Source organism: Erythrolamprus reginae, unplaced genomic scaffold (assembly GCF_031021105.1).
Source record: "Erythrolamprus reginae isolate rEryReg1 unplaced genomic scaffold, rEryReg1.hap1 scaffold_261, whole genome shotgun sequence".
Classification (NCBI taxonomy): domain Eukaryota; kingdom Metazoa; phylum Chordata; class Lepidosauria; order Squamata; family Dipsadidae; genus Erythrolamprus; species Erythrolamprus reginae.
In genome coordinates, this window is record NW_027248628.1 from 28500 (window position 1) to 45806 (window position 17307).

Below are 17307 nucleotides of genomic sequence, written 5' to 3' on the forward strand. Positions count from 1 at the left end.
GTGCAAGAATGGCTAACATCCAGATCGGCCGAGCTCCTGAATTCTACAACCCCGAGAAGACTTCCTGGGACGAGTACATGACCGACTTCGAATTATTCCTCGAGGCAGCGGGGATAGGAGACGCCAACGCCGAGAGAAAACGGGCAATTTTCCTTAACTACTGCGGTCCAGAGATCCGCGCGCTCGCCCAGACTCTCACCGACCCGCTGCCTGCAAGAACCGTCGCTTGGGACATCCTACAAACCAAGCTAGCAAGCCATTTCAAGCCGACAAAACCGGCCATGGTCTTCCGACACCAATTTTCGAGAATGGCCCAACGCGAGACGGAGACGATAAACCAATTCGCAACGCGACTTCGCACGGTACTAGCGCAATGCAAATTTGACAACCCAGAAGCTCGCCTCACCGACGCCTTAGTCTTCGGTATGAAAAACGACTCTATCAGAAACAAGCTCCTAGCCGAGGACAACCCGTCCTTACAAACCGTGATTAAGCTGGCGCAGACCGCAGAAGTCTCCGACGCCGCCGCAAAAGAATTAAAGGAGCACAGCAGACGGGAAACCATCTCCAAAATCGACTCCGCATCTCCCCGCGCCGAGGACCCAGACGACCTCAGCCCACCAGCTCGAGACGAGGACAACTGCTTCCTGCTCCGAGACCAACAGCGACAACAGAGACCACCCCACTTCGCCGCCCCCTGCGCCGGCTGCCGAGGAAACCACCAACGACATCGTTGCCCCTTCCGGGATGCCATCTGCCGCCGCTGCAACCGACGAGGCCACATCGCCGAGGCATGCAGAGCATCTGCACCGGAGGACACCTTCTCCACGCCACGGAACCAACGCTCCCAAAACCAACCTCGAGAAAACCGACCTTTCCGTTCTTCAGGACAAAGAAATCACTCAACCACTAACCGCGACTACGCAAGAGGTAACTCTCTATTTTCCGTGAACACCACGGCAACAAAGAACGGGGGCAAAATTGTAATTTCCCTATTGCTAAACAACAAGCCTTGTTCTATGGAACTAGATACGGGATCTAAATATTCAATTATGCCATGGGAAAAGCTCAAATTGTACATGCCTCACTTAGAAAAAAATGAGCTTTCACAAACCTCATTGGTTATCAGAGATTTTCAGGGGGGGGTAATCTCTGTCTTGGGCACTGTCAATGTACCAATTGTATTCAAAGATGTTAAATGTACCCTGCCTATGGTTGTTGTAACAGGGGCTAAGCACTCTCTCCTGGGGTTAGCGTGGATGGAACCTTTGGGAATTGAAGTTTCAGGTGTTTGTAATATCAACTGTGATAATATGCCTAATTTTCTGAAAGAGTTCCCTGAAGTGTTTAGCCCCACCTTGGGTTCATACAAAGGGCCACCTATCTCTTTCTCCATTGACCCCAAAGTTCCACCTGTCCGGCTGAAACCTCGCAGAGTACCCCTTCCACTCCTCCCCAAACTTGACCTGCAGCTGGACAAACTAATAAGCCAGGGCATCTTAGTCCCTGTGGAACAAGGACCATGGGAAACACCCATAGTCACCCCGCTCAAGCCTGATGGCTCCTTAAGAGTCTGTGCTGACTACAAGTCGACTCTGAACAAGGCCCTGCAACACCACCCATACCCTATTCCGGTGGTCCAACAGCTACTGCACTCCCTGGGGGAAGGGAAGAGGTTCGCAAAGATTGACCTAGCACACGCTTATTTACAGCTCCCGGTCGACGAAGCAACCGCAAACGCACAAACAATTGTAACCCACAGGGGTGCCTTTAAATGTACCAGATTACAGTTCGGGGTGAGCATAGCCCCAGGGATTTTCCAAAGTATAATGGAACGATTGTTATCGGGAGTAAAAGGGGCCATCCCATATTTTGATGACATCTTAATTGCGGGGGAGAACCAGGACCAACTCAACAAAAGAATTAGGGAAGTACTTAAGAGACTTCAGGACAAAGGGTTGAGAATAAAGCCGGATAAATGCGTTTGGGGAACCAATTCAGTAGAATTCCTTGGTTACAAAATTGACAGAGAGGGCATTCACCCCACAGCAGAGAAACTCAGGGCAATCAGGGAAGCCCCAGAGCCACAAAGCAAAACTGAGTTGCAAGCTTTTTTAGGCCTTCTAAATTTTTACTCCGTTTTTTTGAAACAGAAGGCAACAGTAGCTGAGCCTCTACACCGTTTACTCCAGAAGGAAGTACCGTGGACATGGGGGAAAACTGAACGAGAAGCCTTTGCACAAATAAAACAGCTATTAACTTCCAAAAGTGTGGTAGTCCAATACAGTACTTCGCTACCCATTAGACTCACATGCGATGCTTCTCCATACGGCGTGGGGGGCGTCTTGGCCCACGTTCTACCAAATAAGACAGAGGCACCCATTGCATTTTTCTCCAGAACAATGACCGGCGCTGAGAGGAACTATAGTCAACTAGACAAGGAGGCTCTAGCTTTAGTGGCAGGGGTGAAGAAGTTCCACAATTACCTTTTTGGAAGGGAGTTCGAATTGGTCACCGACCATAAGCCCTTACTAGGTCTACTAGCCCCCAACAAGCCTACTCCCCCATTCATGTCCCCAAGGTTAATCAGGTGGGCCCTCTTCCTCTCGGGGTACCAATACGAGCTCACCCATAAGGGGGGTAAATCTATCAACCATGCAGATGGTCTCAGCAGATGTCCAATGCCCGAGCTAGTGGAAGATCCTGCCCCATCTGCTGATGTACTAATGTTAGAAATGGAAGACAACCCTTTAACTACTGCAAAAGAGGTAGCTGCACACACGCAGCAAGACCCAATACTAAAACAAGTGGTAAACTGTGTACTCAAGGGTTGGCAAAATGACTCTGTAAAACCGGAACTGGGTGATTACAAAACTAGGAGACTGGAATTGTCAATTGTAAAAGGTTGTCTGTTGTGGGGGGACAGAGTGATTATTCCTAAAAGCCTGAGGGTAAAAGTACTTGAAATGTTACATGTGGGCCATCCTGGGATTGTCAGGATGAAGGGCCTAGCCAGAGGGCATTTATGGTGGCCAGGTTTGGATGCTGATATTGAGGGCTGGGTAGCCAAATGTGATCCCTGTCAAGAGTCACGACCTAACCCCCCCAAAACAACTCCAGCAGAGTGGGAGCAGCCTGCAGGGCCTTGGTCCAGAATTCACATTGATTTTGCAGGCCCAGTGGGATCTCAATACTTCCTGATTGTGGTCGATGCGTTCTCCAAATGGGTAGAAATTATAGCAATGAACAACATAACCACGAGTGCCACCATCAAGGTGCTACGCAGACTGTTTGCTACCCATGGTTGCCCCGATCTCCTAGTGTCAGACAACGGGCCGCAGTTAACCGCCAGGCAGTTTGAATTGTTCCTGGACAGTTTGGGAGTCAGACACGCACTCATCTCGCCTTACTCGCCCTGGGCTAATGGTTTGGCAGAACGTTATGTTCGCGTGGCCAAGGAGGCATTACGCAGATCAGGCCCTGGAGATGTGCAACAGAATTTAGACCAGTTCTTACTAACCCAGCACATCACCCCAAATTCCCACACGCACATAAGCCCGGCAGAACTATTGATGGGGAGAAAATTAAGGTCCCCACTCGACAGGTTACACCCGAGGTTTTGTAATAATAATAATAATGATATGATTGTACCCCCTGCGAGGGAAATGTATTTGGGACAAAATGTATTTGTGAAAAATTTTGATGGAGGTGTAAATTGGATAAAGGGAATTGTTGTAAAACAAAATGCTCCGAAAACGTATTTGGTAAAACTTGAGGATGGTCGAGTGTGGAAAAGACATATTGACCACATACGGAGACGCCCGGAGCAACCCGCTGACACAGACTCCCCCTTTCCTACAGACTCTAACACACAGCCCGATTTTATGGACAATCAAGTGGACTTATCGGGTCGGGGAGAGTCGTCCAGCGATGCCGAGCCGTCCTCTTCCTCCGACGCCATCGTGGGGCCCGCCATGCCGAGTCAACAGGCCGAGGCCCCAAACAGGCCTCAACCACACCGAGGGAGCAGCAACGAACCATCCTCCACGGTCGCAGGCGAGGAGCCGACTGAACTGCGCAGGTCGGAGCGAGTATCGCGAAGACCCAGCAGATTGGACGATTTTGTCACGTGGCTCTCCTGATGGATGTCTCTAACTAAGGAGGGAGGGGTGTTGTATCCTGTAATGGCTACTTTGTATCATAGTTGGTTTGTTCCTTTCTCCTTCTACGCTGCCTGAGCCAAATAAGGAAGTCGCTCCTGATTGGCTCAGACGCAGCCGGCTTTTGCTTTGGCGGGAACCGCAAATGTATATAAGAAGCGGTTTCTCCCAGGCAAAGCAGATCGGTACTGCTGAAAGTCACTTTCCACTCTGAGCTGAATAAACGTACCGTTCCTAGTTCACCCGCGTGTCCTGGTCTTCTTCAGAAATAGTACCTCACTATTATTTCAGCAGCCTTAGGGCTGCACAGCCTATTTATTTGCAGCCACTTCTGCAAGCCAGCAAATGGGCAGCGTGATTATAGGTTCCCCCTTCAGGGCATGCCAAAGCACATATGTGCCGTGAGATTTCTAACAATCAGCACAGCCTTCGTGGGAGCAAAAGGTTGCAGCCAAATTAAATGGGTGGAGACACCGTTCCACAACCTTGGAATCTGCTCATAGGATATAGGAAAATATGACCAGAGTTCCCTCCCACCCCCCAAATGAATAAAAGGGGACGGGGGGAGGGAAAGGAGGAGGGGAGCTGGGAAGAGCATGGCTCAGTAAACACAAAAAATCCAATTCAGAGGGGATATAAATGAGGCCACAACACTGGAAAACAATACCAAAGCAGGGAGGGGGGTATGTACCATGCTAGAACAGCCTTCTTCCATCTCATGGTTTGGGATGATGGGAGCGTTGACCCCACCACCTGGAGAGCACCAAGCTGGGGAAAGCTAAAGCCAAGGTTTGAAACCCCGCTGCCTTCCCTTTACCCTGCAATGCCAGAACAAAACACTCATCCAAACAAGAAATACCTGCAGCAGGTCATCCCCCCTTCAAGGTCGGTCAGCAGGCAGGCAAAAGAAGCGGCCAATTCATTCATCACACTTCCTTTCTGTTTATGCAAGCAGGCTGACACCCATGAGGCAAATTGTCCCGCTCCACTCCCATGCCATCCCTGGAGTTTCAGTCCTGTCAAGCAGTCCACCTGCTCTTCACCTGAAACAAAACCCAGGCACCATCCAAGCACTGAAATCACGTCCTTCAGACTGTGACATCAGTCCGTTACCATGGGAATGAGGAGGACGTTGAGAACCCAGCATTACAGAACTGCTGCAGGATCAATCAGCGGAGCCTGCTTTTTTCCCACCTCACAACACAGTCCAGATTTTCTCTCTTACGCTCTTAAGGCAAAAAAACCTGTCCTTGAAGAAAAGCCACGTTGGGGTGGGAGGTTGGGTAGAGGATACGACAATTTAAATGTACAACAAGGACCTAAGATGAGCAGCAAAGCAGTTAATATACTGGGCATACAGAAATTCCCAGGTTCAACCGGTAGAATTATTATTATTATTATTATTATTATTATTATTATTATTATTATTATTATTATTATTATTATTATTATTTTATTTGTATGGCGCCCTTCTCCGAAAACTCGGGGTGGCTCAGAGTAAATATAAAAACACAGCGTACAGTACAAATCTAATGCATTTTTTAAAACTATAGCTAAAAATCCTATTATTCAATCAAACAGTACAATCACACCAGCATTGACTAACCAGCACTGCAAAACTCTCCCCTGACATCTTGCCGAGAGCTGTTGTGGGTGGGAACAATAGGCTTGAGATGGCTAGTCAAGCTATCTGAGTCAGTTTACAACGGATGCTTCAGGTGCTTGTTCAGCTGGATTGAGGAGCACCATCATTCCCAAGATGGGGAGTTAAATAAAGGCTATAAACTATAATTAGAAAAGAAAATTAAGCCGTAGAAAGCCTCAATGCACCAAACATAGAAACATAGAAGATTGACGGCAGAAAAAGACCTCATAGTCCATCTAGTCTGCCCTTATACTATTTCCTGTATTTTATCTTACAATAGATATATGTTTATCCCAGGCATGTTTAAAGTCAGTTACTGTGGATTTACCAACCACGTCGGCTGGAAGTTTGTTCCAAGGATCTACTAATCTCTCAGTAAAATAATATTTTCTTACGTTACTTCTAATCTTTCCCCCAATTAACCTCATATTGTGCCCCCCTGTTCTTGTGTTCACTTTTTCCACCAAGCTCTGGAAATGTTACCCAGGCTCCTCCTTGACAAGTAACACAAATATTAACAGCCCTGAAAGTTAGTGGTGGTTATTCATTTCCCCCCCCCACAAATGAAAAGCTAATATTTTAAGGATGCCACATTGAACAAAAAAAGGTCTGTTTTCACACAATCCCTGTTTTTCATCAAAACCAAATACACTGGAGGAGGAACATTCGTGAGTTGATGCTGTCAAGCAGTCCTCGTCATCTTGGGATTAATAGCAGTGGGGGAAGAGAAGTTAGGGTAGGGAGGGTTGAGTGCTGCGGTTTAAGGAATTGTGGTTTTAAATAGCTATTTTTAAGATTTGCTTTGCATTGCCCTGAGATTCAATATAACTCAGGCTTTGCAAAAACAGCAAATACATTTAGATGCCATGAGAGTGCTAGTGATAAAATGTTAACAAGGAAGATTGTTTTGGATGAGAATAGAAAATAAAGGAAGGAAAGACAGCAGGAAAAAATTATGTATCCTTCATCAGTCCATTCTAGAATGAATCCCAATTTAAAATGTAGCTGGTCTTTTGCATTTATTGCCAGGGCAAATATACACAAAATGCACCATTCTTGCATTTATTGAAGGCAAATATACATAAATGCACCATTCTTTCCACTAAAGGACTTCAATTCATAGCCTGAAGATTCAGATTAATTCAGATTAATATCTTGTTAAACCATGGATGGGAATGGTGTTAAGAGGAAAAAGTATACAAAATTATTTGTTTCTATCTACCTATTCAATTGGGTACTCAAGGTAGTTAAAAATAAAACATACAAAACAAATACCAGCATAACCATTAAAAATTTGGTAAAAGAGATTCACCTTAATTGCTCTTCTGGAATGAGAGAAAATATGAATCCAATGTCCAAACCACTTACCATTTCTAGCACTATTTGGTTTGGGTTAAGGCACCAAGCTGGGAACTGGGAGACTATGAGTTCAAGTTCTGCCTTAGCCATGATCCTTAGCTGGGTGACTTTGGGCCGGTTATTCTCTCAGCTCAATTCATCTCATAGGGTTATTGTTGTGGGAAAAATAGGAGGAAGAAGGTATGCTGGATATGTTCACTGCCTTGAGTTATTTTCAAAAATAATAAAGGCGGGAAATAAGTAAATAAATAAGGCTTGCTTTGACACAAAGATGACAATACATGGAACCTTGTGGTTATGAAATATACAACCTCTAGATCAGTATTTCCCAACCTTGGCAACTTGAAGATATTTGGACTTCAACTCCCAGAACTCCCCAGCCCGCATTTGCTGGCTGGGGAATTCTGGGAGTTGAAGTCCAAATATCTTCAAGTTGCCAAGGTTGGGAAACACTGGTGAAGGGTATACTGTTGCTAATGGAAAAATGGAGGGCTCTTCTAATAAAGTATCTCTGGACATTTTCTACAGTGTTTATGTGGTGTGGATTCCAGACAGATGAACTGTATTCGGGGATTGGTCTGGCAAAAGTTTTGTATGCTCTGGTTAATAGTGTGAGATTATCGGAGCAGAAGCTACATAGGATTAGATTAACAACTCTTGAAGCCTTTTTGGCGATGTTGTTGCAGTGGGCTTTGGCACGTAGGTCATTTGATATGTGTATTCCAAGTTCTTTTATGGAGTGAGGGTTTTCTGTAAGTTCTTGTTTGTTAGCTATTTTTCAATTACTGTATCATATTCCTTCTGTTCAGTTCCATCTACATGTTCGTGTTGTAAGGACATCAGCCTACAGCTGAAGGAGAGGGTAGGGAATTGCAGGAAGCTGCTTTGTATTTAAAACATATCTCTCCTTTCCTCATCCAATGGAGGCTTCCCTCCTCCTCCTCCTCCTCCTCCTCCTCCTCTAGTGCGCACCTTCCGACCCCGCCACAGCCAGCCAGGGGGTCGTGAGAAGAGGGAGGAGAGGAGGAAGGAAGTCTCCTTTGGATGAGGAATGCACAGAGGGTAAAATAACCCAAATGGGGGTTTCTGACGATTGACAGGCACAAGCGAACCGGGAACATTTCCTAATACAAAGGCACAAGAAAAGGATGTCCACTATCTCCTATATTCTCCTCCAATATTCATATTGACATTGGAAGTGCTTAAATAGAAATATTAGACAAGAATGGAAATTAAACACATGGAAATTAAAAAAGGAAGAGTATAAATGGCAGGCATTTGCAGATGACTTTGTCTTTATCTTGGAAGACCCACAAGAAAATGGACTCAAACTCATTAGGAAAATCAAAAAATATGGTGAAGTTGCAGGACTGAAAATAAATAAAGAAAAAAAACAAAAAATGATGTTACAGATCTACAGTAAAAAAAACTAATGAGGAACACAGGTATACAGATCCACTTAATGGCAAGGTGTGTAACAATTTTAAAAGATAATTATTATAAATTGGTGCAATAAATTAAAACAGCTTTGGAGACATGGAAAAATCTACAAGTATCATTGATGGGAAGAGTAGCTAGCAGAAAAATGAATATCCTGCCAAGGTTCAATGTATGTATGTGTGTATGGATGGATGGATCTGTTTGGAACCCATACTGCATCTTGGACATTAACACCCTCGAAAATGTCCAGAGATACTTCACCAGAAGAGCCCTTCACTCCTCCACCCGAAACAGAATACCCTACGAAATTAGACTCACTATCCTGGGTCTAGAAAGCTTACAACTACGACTCCTTAAACATGATCTAAGTATTGCCCACAAGATCATATGCTGCAACGTCCTGCCTGTCAACGACTACTTCAGCTTCAACCACAACAACACAAGAGCACACAACAGATACAAGCTTAATATTAACAGCTCCAAATTGGACTGTAAAAAATACGACTTTAGTAATCGAGTTGTCGAAGCATGGAATTCATTACCGGACTCCGTAGTATCTTCCTCTAGCCCACAACATTTTACCCTTAGACTATCCACAGTTGACCTCTCCAGATTCCTAAGAGGTCCGTAAGGGGCGTGCATAAGTGCACTAGCGTGCCTCCCGTCCCCTGTTCTATTGTCTCTCCTATATCTCATGTATCATATCTACTATTCTTCTATTCTAATATTCTTATACTGTACTACTCTCATAATATCCTTCTATTCTCTAATTGATATATTCTATTCCTAAATTTTCACTTCTATTCCTTCTCTAATATATTTTACTCGAGTATAACCTCTATAAATTTCATTGTGTATTGTGTATTGGACTAACTAACTAACTAGGTGGATGGATGCATGGCTGGATGGCTGGGTGGATGGATGGATATCTATTTATATAAATAAAATAGGCCTAAGGAATTTGAGGAATCACCCATCTTCCATGGTGTCTGCCTATCCAGTAAAAGCTGGCAAGTGTTGCCATTCTTTGGTTCCCCTCAATTCAACAGTGCCACCTACTGGGGCCCAAGAAAGAATGCCTTCTTTGCCACAAACGCATTTTTCTGAAACATAAAAACATAAAAAATCGGAATAAGAGAACTTCAGATAGGGTTCCTCTGTCATCTGTACAGCAAACAGTTATTGGACTTGAGTTACCTCACAGGCATTGTAGCCGTGGTGGGATTCAGAAACGTTAGTATTGTTTCTGGGGGAATGGCTTGGTGGGCATGGCAGGGCAAGGATACTGTAAAATCTTCATTCCCTCCACACTCCAGGGGAAGGTTACCAAATCCCCATTTCCTCCTGATCAGCTGGGACTCGGGAGGCAGAGAATAGATGGGGGCAGGCCAGTCAGAGGTGGTATTTACCGGTTCTCCAAACTACTCAAAACTTTCACTACCGGTTCTCCAGAACTAGTCAGAGCCTGCTGGATGCCACCTCTGCAATAGTTTTGGGTCTTACCTGTTCACTGAATAAGGAACAGTAGTCTTCACTAGTTCTCTGGTTGAAGTGGAAAAATGACAACACTTTAAATGACAACGCTCATTGATCTATCGTATAAAAGCTTGTCTCACCTGAGCCGTTCCTACAGAGAAAACAACTTGAAGTATTTGTACCTAGACATCGCCAGTTGAGCAGTATGTAAATATACATATTTATTAAATGTATATATAATTTATTATTACTAACAATAAAGTAAGCAGTGGAATGGCTTGTCTCAGAAAGTTGTGGATGCCTCATCACTGGAGACTTTTAACAACAGATTGAACAGCCATTCGCTAGTAATGATATAGAGCAGTGTTTCCCAACCTTGGCAACTTGAAGATATTTGGACTTCAACTCCCAGAATTCCCCAGACAGCATTCGCTGGCTGGGAAATTCTGGGAGTTGAAGTCCAAATATCTTCAAGTTGCCAAGGTTGGGAAACACTGTTATAGAGAACTGATAGCAAATCTTTTTTGGTTTGCATGCCAAAAGGGGGGACACGGGAGTGAGCCGACGCGTGAGCATGCTCACACCCATAATTCCATGCAGCCCCCCCCCCCAACACGCTGCTGGAATACAATGGTATGCCCATTTTTCACTTTCCCCAGGCTTCAGAGCCTTTCTGAAAGCCTGGAGAGCGCAAAAATGGCCTTCCCCACCCCTAGCGGAAGCCCTCTGGAGGCAGGAAATGGCCCATTTGCCAACTTCCGATTAAACTTGAAGTCCCATTTTTTGGCTCTCCCCAATCTCCAGAGCCTTTCTAGGCAAAAACGGCCACCCCCGCCCTGGATGTCCTCCGAAGTCCAGAAATGCTAGTTTGGCGACTTCTGGTTGAACCAAAAGTTCCTTTTTTTTGCTCTTTCTAGGATCCTTGGGAGGGTGAAAATGGCCTTCCCCCGCCCCCCTGGAGGCCAGAAATGGCTCGTTTCAAATTGGGAAACAGACCATTTCTGGCATCCAGAGGACCTCCGGGAGGGTGGGGAAGGCCGTTTTAACCCTCCGCAGGCTCCTAGAAAGGCTATGGAATCTGGGGAGAGCAAAAATAGGCCTTGCCCACCTCCCCTGGAGGCTGGAAACAGCCTGTTTCCTGACTCCCAGAGGTCTCAGAAATCCCAATTATCAGCTGGCCAGCATCATAGCCAGGCTGCAGCCCACTTGGAACCAGGCCAGATGAGTTGAGGGTGAATGTGTGTGCATGTGCATAGCTCCATTTGTGAGAGTTTCAGGCACTTGTGCTCATGTGCAAAACTTCACTTGTGTGAGTGGCAGCCACTCGCACAGAACTATCATCTCTCTCCCTTAATGGACCATTTGGAAGTGAATCGCACATTGTAACTACAGATAATGTGCAGTTAGGAAATATTTTAAAACTTCCTTGTTTTTTTTTACAGCAGATAGGAGAACTGCATATAACAATGAAAAGAAACAGGATTGCAATATATATGTAAACAAATAGCAGCAAGGCCATCTCTCTCTCTCTTTCTATCTATCCACCCAACTAAAATAAATAAATAAATAAATAAATAAATAAAAAGTGACTTATTTTGAGCATCTGTTTCAAAAGCTCAAGTTTGAGTTTTATATGTTGAGGAAAGTGTTGTTATATGGGGTTTTATTGTGTAAAAATGCAATTCAAAATATTCCATCTACCAAGATCAGATGATGATATACAACTGGAGGCAAGGCTGCATGGAAAACTTTGCAAATTACACTTTTCTAACTAGTTTTGCAATCAATTCCATCAATATGGAATTGTCTTCGGAGTGGGGCAGCATAGAAATCCAATTAATAAAATAAATAAATATAAATATATGTGGTTCAGATTGTATTAATACTTTAGCAAATATGCAAATACGTTGTTTTTATATGAACTAAAAAGTCTTGGGCTTCTTGATGTATTTGTACTTTGTACTAAAGAAGAACTCACAAAGTACAGTGGTACCTCTAGCTAAGAACGCCTCTTAAGAACTTTTCTAGATAACAACCAGGGTTTTTTTGCCTCTTCTTAAGAACCATTTTCTACTTAAGAACCTGAGCCCGGAAAATTTTCCCAGGAAATTTGAGAGTGGCACGAAGGCCCGGCCAGTTTCCTGTCATTCCCCCTGGGTTTCCCTCTCTGGCACAGTGTATGGGAGGCAGCCTCACGCCGGGTGTATGGGAGGCACGTGTTCCTCCTCCCTCTTTTTTTTTAAGCCTTAAAGTTTTGAATTTTTTTGATTAACCTCACGTCAACTTCTTCCTTTAGCAGTGACTGTCCTCCTCCTCTTCCTCCTCCGACCCAAATTCTGAGCTTTTGTTTCTTTCCTAATGGGTTTGCATGCATTATTTGCTTTTACATTGATTCCTATGGGAAAAATTGCTTCTACCGTACTTACAAACTTTTCTACTTAAGAACTTGGTCACGGAACAAATTAAGTTCTTAAGTAGAAGTACCACTGTATCATGTCCTACAACTCATAAAAACATACCAGAATTATGGGATCACCATCTTATTCCTTATGGAGGTAAACTAAGATATTGCCAGATGATGTGTTATTCTAAAGGAACTGAAGAACTGCCTTGAAAGTAAACAGACACAATACAGTTGAGTTCTGATATTCTAGTCATTTATCCTTTTAATTTAATGAAAGTGGTTTAATCACTAAATGTTCATGTCACCACTTTGCCAAAATTTGACTTCTAGTTGCTGCAATGAGTTTCTGTTGTATCATTTCAAAATACAGATCAGAGATGCATTTTTTCTGCTTTCTACTACTACTTTACTACTATATGCCAGAATTCAATTTTTTAATTAATCATTTAACAACCAAAGTCTAAATCTGTGTAAATTTCATCAATTAACTTTGCTAGCAATAATAGAAGATTAATATAAATCCTTAGCCTTAAAGCATCAGTCCACTGGTTACAATCTGCAATTTATTAATCCGATTTGGGAAGCACATTTGTTTTAAACTGCAGCTGGGAGTAAATTTTAGAGATTTTACAGAGAACACAAAGATTAAATAGCTTTATGCTCCAAAACTGAACTCAAAATTAATGTTTTGAGGTATTTACACATTATAATCATAATCAGAGCAAAATTCTTTCCATTATTGTAAATGCTGTGGATAAGATAAATGTACATTCATTAACCAGTTCAAAACCTTAAGTTCTAGCCAACAATTTAACATTGATATAACAGTTTGTACATTAATAGAGAACATGTTACTATAGAAACAATAATATAAAGTTGTTGAGATGCCAAGAAAAAAATAAATCTTAAAATAATAACTGCATAGATTTTGTTGTAGGCAGCCATCCAAATCTTGATCAAAAGGGAATAATAAAGTCTGTTTTAATTAAAACATTCTATATGGAACAAGATTAGACACCATCTTCTGGGAAGAAGTTAGATGCAATCCAATTATTAATCTTTACTGTGATCCAAAATGAAATCAATAAAAGGAACACACAGGATGTTTTACAAGATGCCCATAGGAAATTCTTGTCCTCCATTTCTTTCTGATAGAAATCCTAACCATGTAGTTATAAAAATTGCACTCCATCACAAAAGGGTGTGGTTTGGCTGATAGTCTTGTATACAACTATATACTGTTTGCACAACTAAACAAGCAAAACAAATCAAAGACTGAAATGTACTAAAGCTAACTCAGTTAAACATTTAAGGTATAATCACGCAAATGGTTAACAAAAGAAAAGTTGTTCTTAACAAATGAAGTCAAAATCATCCCGTTCCTGATTGTAGTTGAGCACATGTTGTCGGATACGCGAGGAATCAGTCCAGGTAATAAGTCCTCCGTGGCCCTGGTGACCAAGAATGCAGGGTCTGTTATAACTTCTGGTCCCACCCAGATATGCCCCTGCTCCACAAATGTCACAGCAGATTTCAAGTTTTGCGCCATACGGAGCTTTATGATCAGACAAGGTAAACGGCGACGGCAGAAGGAAGAGGCTGAGACTCGATCACACAGCTCAAGAGAGCTCTTAGAGGGTATCACACCCATGGCATAAAGTTTGTCCATAAGAGCAGCAGTGCTCCTAGCGCGGAAACCTGCTGATTCAGGTACATCACCCAGGTCTCTGATCCGGCGTGCTAGTTCCCGAACAGCCCGACTAAGCTGATTGTAGCGAGTGTAATCTTCCCTCCGCTGTATACGGAAACGACGAAGCACACGCAGCTCAGCTAGGTTGCCTGGTTAGAAAATGGAAATAAAAATTAGATTATAACATATAGATATCTATATGTATGTATGTAAGAGAATGTAAAAAAAGGGATACTGTATGTGTGTAAATAGTAATAATGTAAATAATAATGTAATAATAGAGTAGATTAAAAATTAGAATTTAGATAAGTAACTCTTATTAGTCATACCCGTAGGAACTCGCTTATAATGAGGAAAATTGCGTGTTTGTTTTATGGTATTTTATATTGTTTTTAATCTTGAAAATGCTTAATAATTTTTTAAAAAATAAAATCATTATCCCCAGCCTAGAATCTGTTTTGGGGAAGCAATTGGGAGGTGGAGTGATTATTTTGTCAAGTTTTACGAAAGGTCGTTCCAATCGTTAGGTAGCTTCGAGGGGCAAGCAATAAATAAGCACGATAACAAAAGCAAGGGGAAAAAAATCTGCCATTCCTACGACGATCCAAAATTGCTTTTTTTTTCCAAGAGGCAACTGGACTCTCTGATTTTTTTAAAAAAACCTATCTGAAAGTCCACTTGTGTCTTGGGGGAAAAAAAGCACCTTTGGGACAACCATGACCTGGATGACTGAGAATCTCCATAGACATTCCGATGGCGAGGAATCATAAAGCCCTTTTCAGATTCCCTAAAATTAATCGAGCAGAATTGGAACCAAGGGGCTGAACAGTGTGTTTTTTTCAGCAATCTCAATAGAAGAGTATAAGAAATGCCCCCCCCCCCCCCAAAAAAAAAACCCCTTCCCAGAGGGCTGAAATACTATTCTCCAGTTAAGGAAGGAGAAAATTGATGGGCTGCAACTTTCTCACAATACTTAATACTTATTATTACAAGTTTTTAACACTCATTAATACTTATTATAATAATGTTTTTAATACTTATTAATACTTAATAAGTATTAATACTTATTAATGCTTATTTATTTTATTTTATTTATTTTATTTGTCTTATAAATATAGCATTGTATTGTAGTATGTTTAACATAAGTATAAAGTAGAGACAGAAAAGATAAAAAATACATTTGGCAGGAACTGTAGGCATAAAGGTGCACTTAATACTTATTAGTCTCTCCCTCTGCTTTTTGTAGTTTACGAGTGTTACTGTCATAGTAACATAGTATCGCAACGTTTCCCGCCTTCACTTTCTTTACGGCCAACTGCTCGCAGGAAAAAACAAGAAATAACATCATAACGGCAATAAAAAGCCCCGTAGCGTCATCCAATCGCATCTCTCCGATGGGAGACGAACTGACGTCAGGGAGAGTAAGAATCTAGCCAGTGAAAAAGCAAACACTGTGGTCTCAACGGCAATCGGAGACGGGAGCAAAACCGGAGCTCTGGCCACGCATTGCCTGGTCGGTCAGCCGTTTTGAGCTCGCGCTTGGATCTAACGGAGAACATCCTGATTAGGCAAATATTCTGAGCTACCTTCCTCAACCTGATGCTTTCCCATAGTGTGATTAGTAGAGTTGTGGACTATGAAAAGCTATTCTTACAGGATAATTAAACCTGCATTTCTTGCTTTTTTAAAAAATTAAATAAATTTATTTTTATTTTATTTAACATACAAACATTTAGACATCATATACTGTAATACAACATTGAACATTTACAATTTATATATTTACAAGATTTATTTTTTACAATTCTATTTGATATATTTTTTTCTTAACTTCCACCCAGTTGTATATTTTTCCCACACTTTGTAATACATGTAGTCCTTATTTTGTTGGTTTTGTATCTCGTATGTTAATTTGCTAAATTTGGCGCAGTCTAATATTTTTTTTAATCACCATTTCTTCGTTTGGAGTCTTTTCTTGTTTCCATACTTGTGCATATGCTAATCTTGCAGCAGTAACTAAGTGATTTATTAAGTAGTAATTTTCTTTTACTATGTTTGCCTCTGATTATGCCTAATAAATACATTTCCGGTTTTATCTCGACTTTATAGCCCAGCATTTCTTCCATCCATGTCCGAATTTGGATCCAATTTTTTTTTTTTGCTTCCTAACATTGCCACCATTTCTTGCTTTTAATAATGGGGGTTTTAGTGTTTTTTAAATTATTACATTTGTTCTTACATTGTCTTAGTTATTGTTGTGAGCCGCCCCGAGTCTTCGGAGAGGGACGGCATACAAATCTAAATAATAAATAAATAAATAAATTATGCCATCCAACAGTATGTAGCCTTCTACATTTTATATCATTTGTCGCCTCCCTAATACATATATTATTTTTTAATATTTTGTTTTATATTGTTTTGGTTACCCACTTTGAGATCCTGGGTATGGATGAAGTATTCCACCCCACCCATTCCCTGGTCCATGATAAGGAATCTATGTCATGAATCATACACTGGACCTCAAGCATCTTGCAGAGTGTGCCTCCATTCTTCCTCCATACTTTGGGTCCTTGGTTGCCAAATGAGATGTAAAAGTTTCCACAGTCTGTGTTGATTTGGGGAGCCATGTCATCTGCTGGTATTCGTCCACTGTGCTTCATTAAGTCCAGAGTCAACAGAGCTGTCTACCGGGAGATTTTGGTGCGCTCCATGCTTCCATCCACATGCCAGCTTTATGGGGATGGTGACTTAAATTTTCCAGCAGGATTTGGCTCCTGCTTACAGTGCCCAAATCCCCCAAAACCAGGTTCAATGATCATGGGATTACTGTCCTTGATTGGCCAGCAAACGTGCCTGATCTGAACCCCAAAGAGAATCTATGGGGCATTGCCAAGAGAAAGATGAGAGACATGAGACCGAATAATGCAGAAGAGCTTAATGCTACTATTGAAGCATCCTGGTCTTCCATAACACCTCAGCAGTGCCACAGGATGATAGCTTCCATACCACGCCGCATTGAGGCAGTATTTGCTACAAAAGGTCCCAAACACATGCATGCTTATACTTTTTGGAGGTCTGATACCATTCTATGCGCAATCCTTGTTTTATTGATCGTATGTAATATTCTAATTTT

General features: G+C 42.2%; 1 pseudogene; it reads right to left on the bottom strand.

The window, feature by feature from the left end:
* Nucleotides 1–13341: 13341 nt before the first annotated feature.
* Nucleotides 13342–16658, bottom strand: LOC139156074 (U3 small nucleolar ribonucleoprotein protein IMP3-like; annotated as a pseudogene).
* Between the last annotated feature and the right edge of the window lie 649 nt (nucleotides 16659–17307).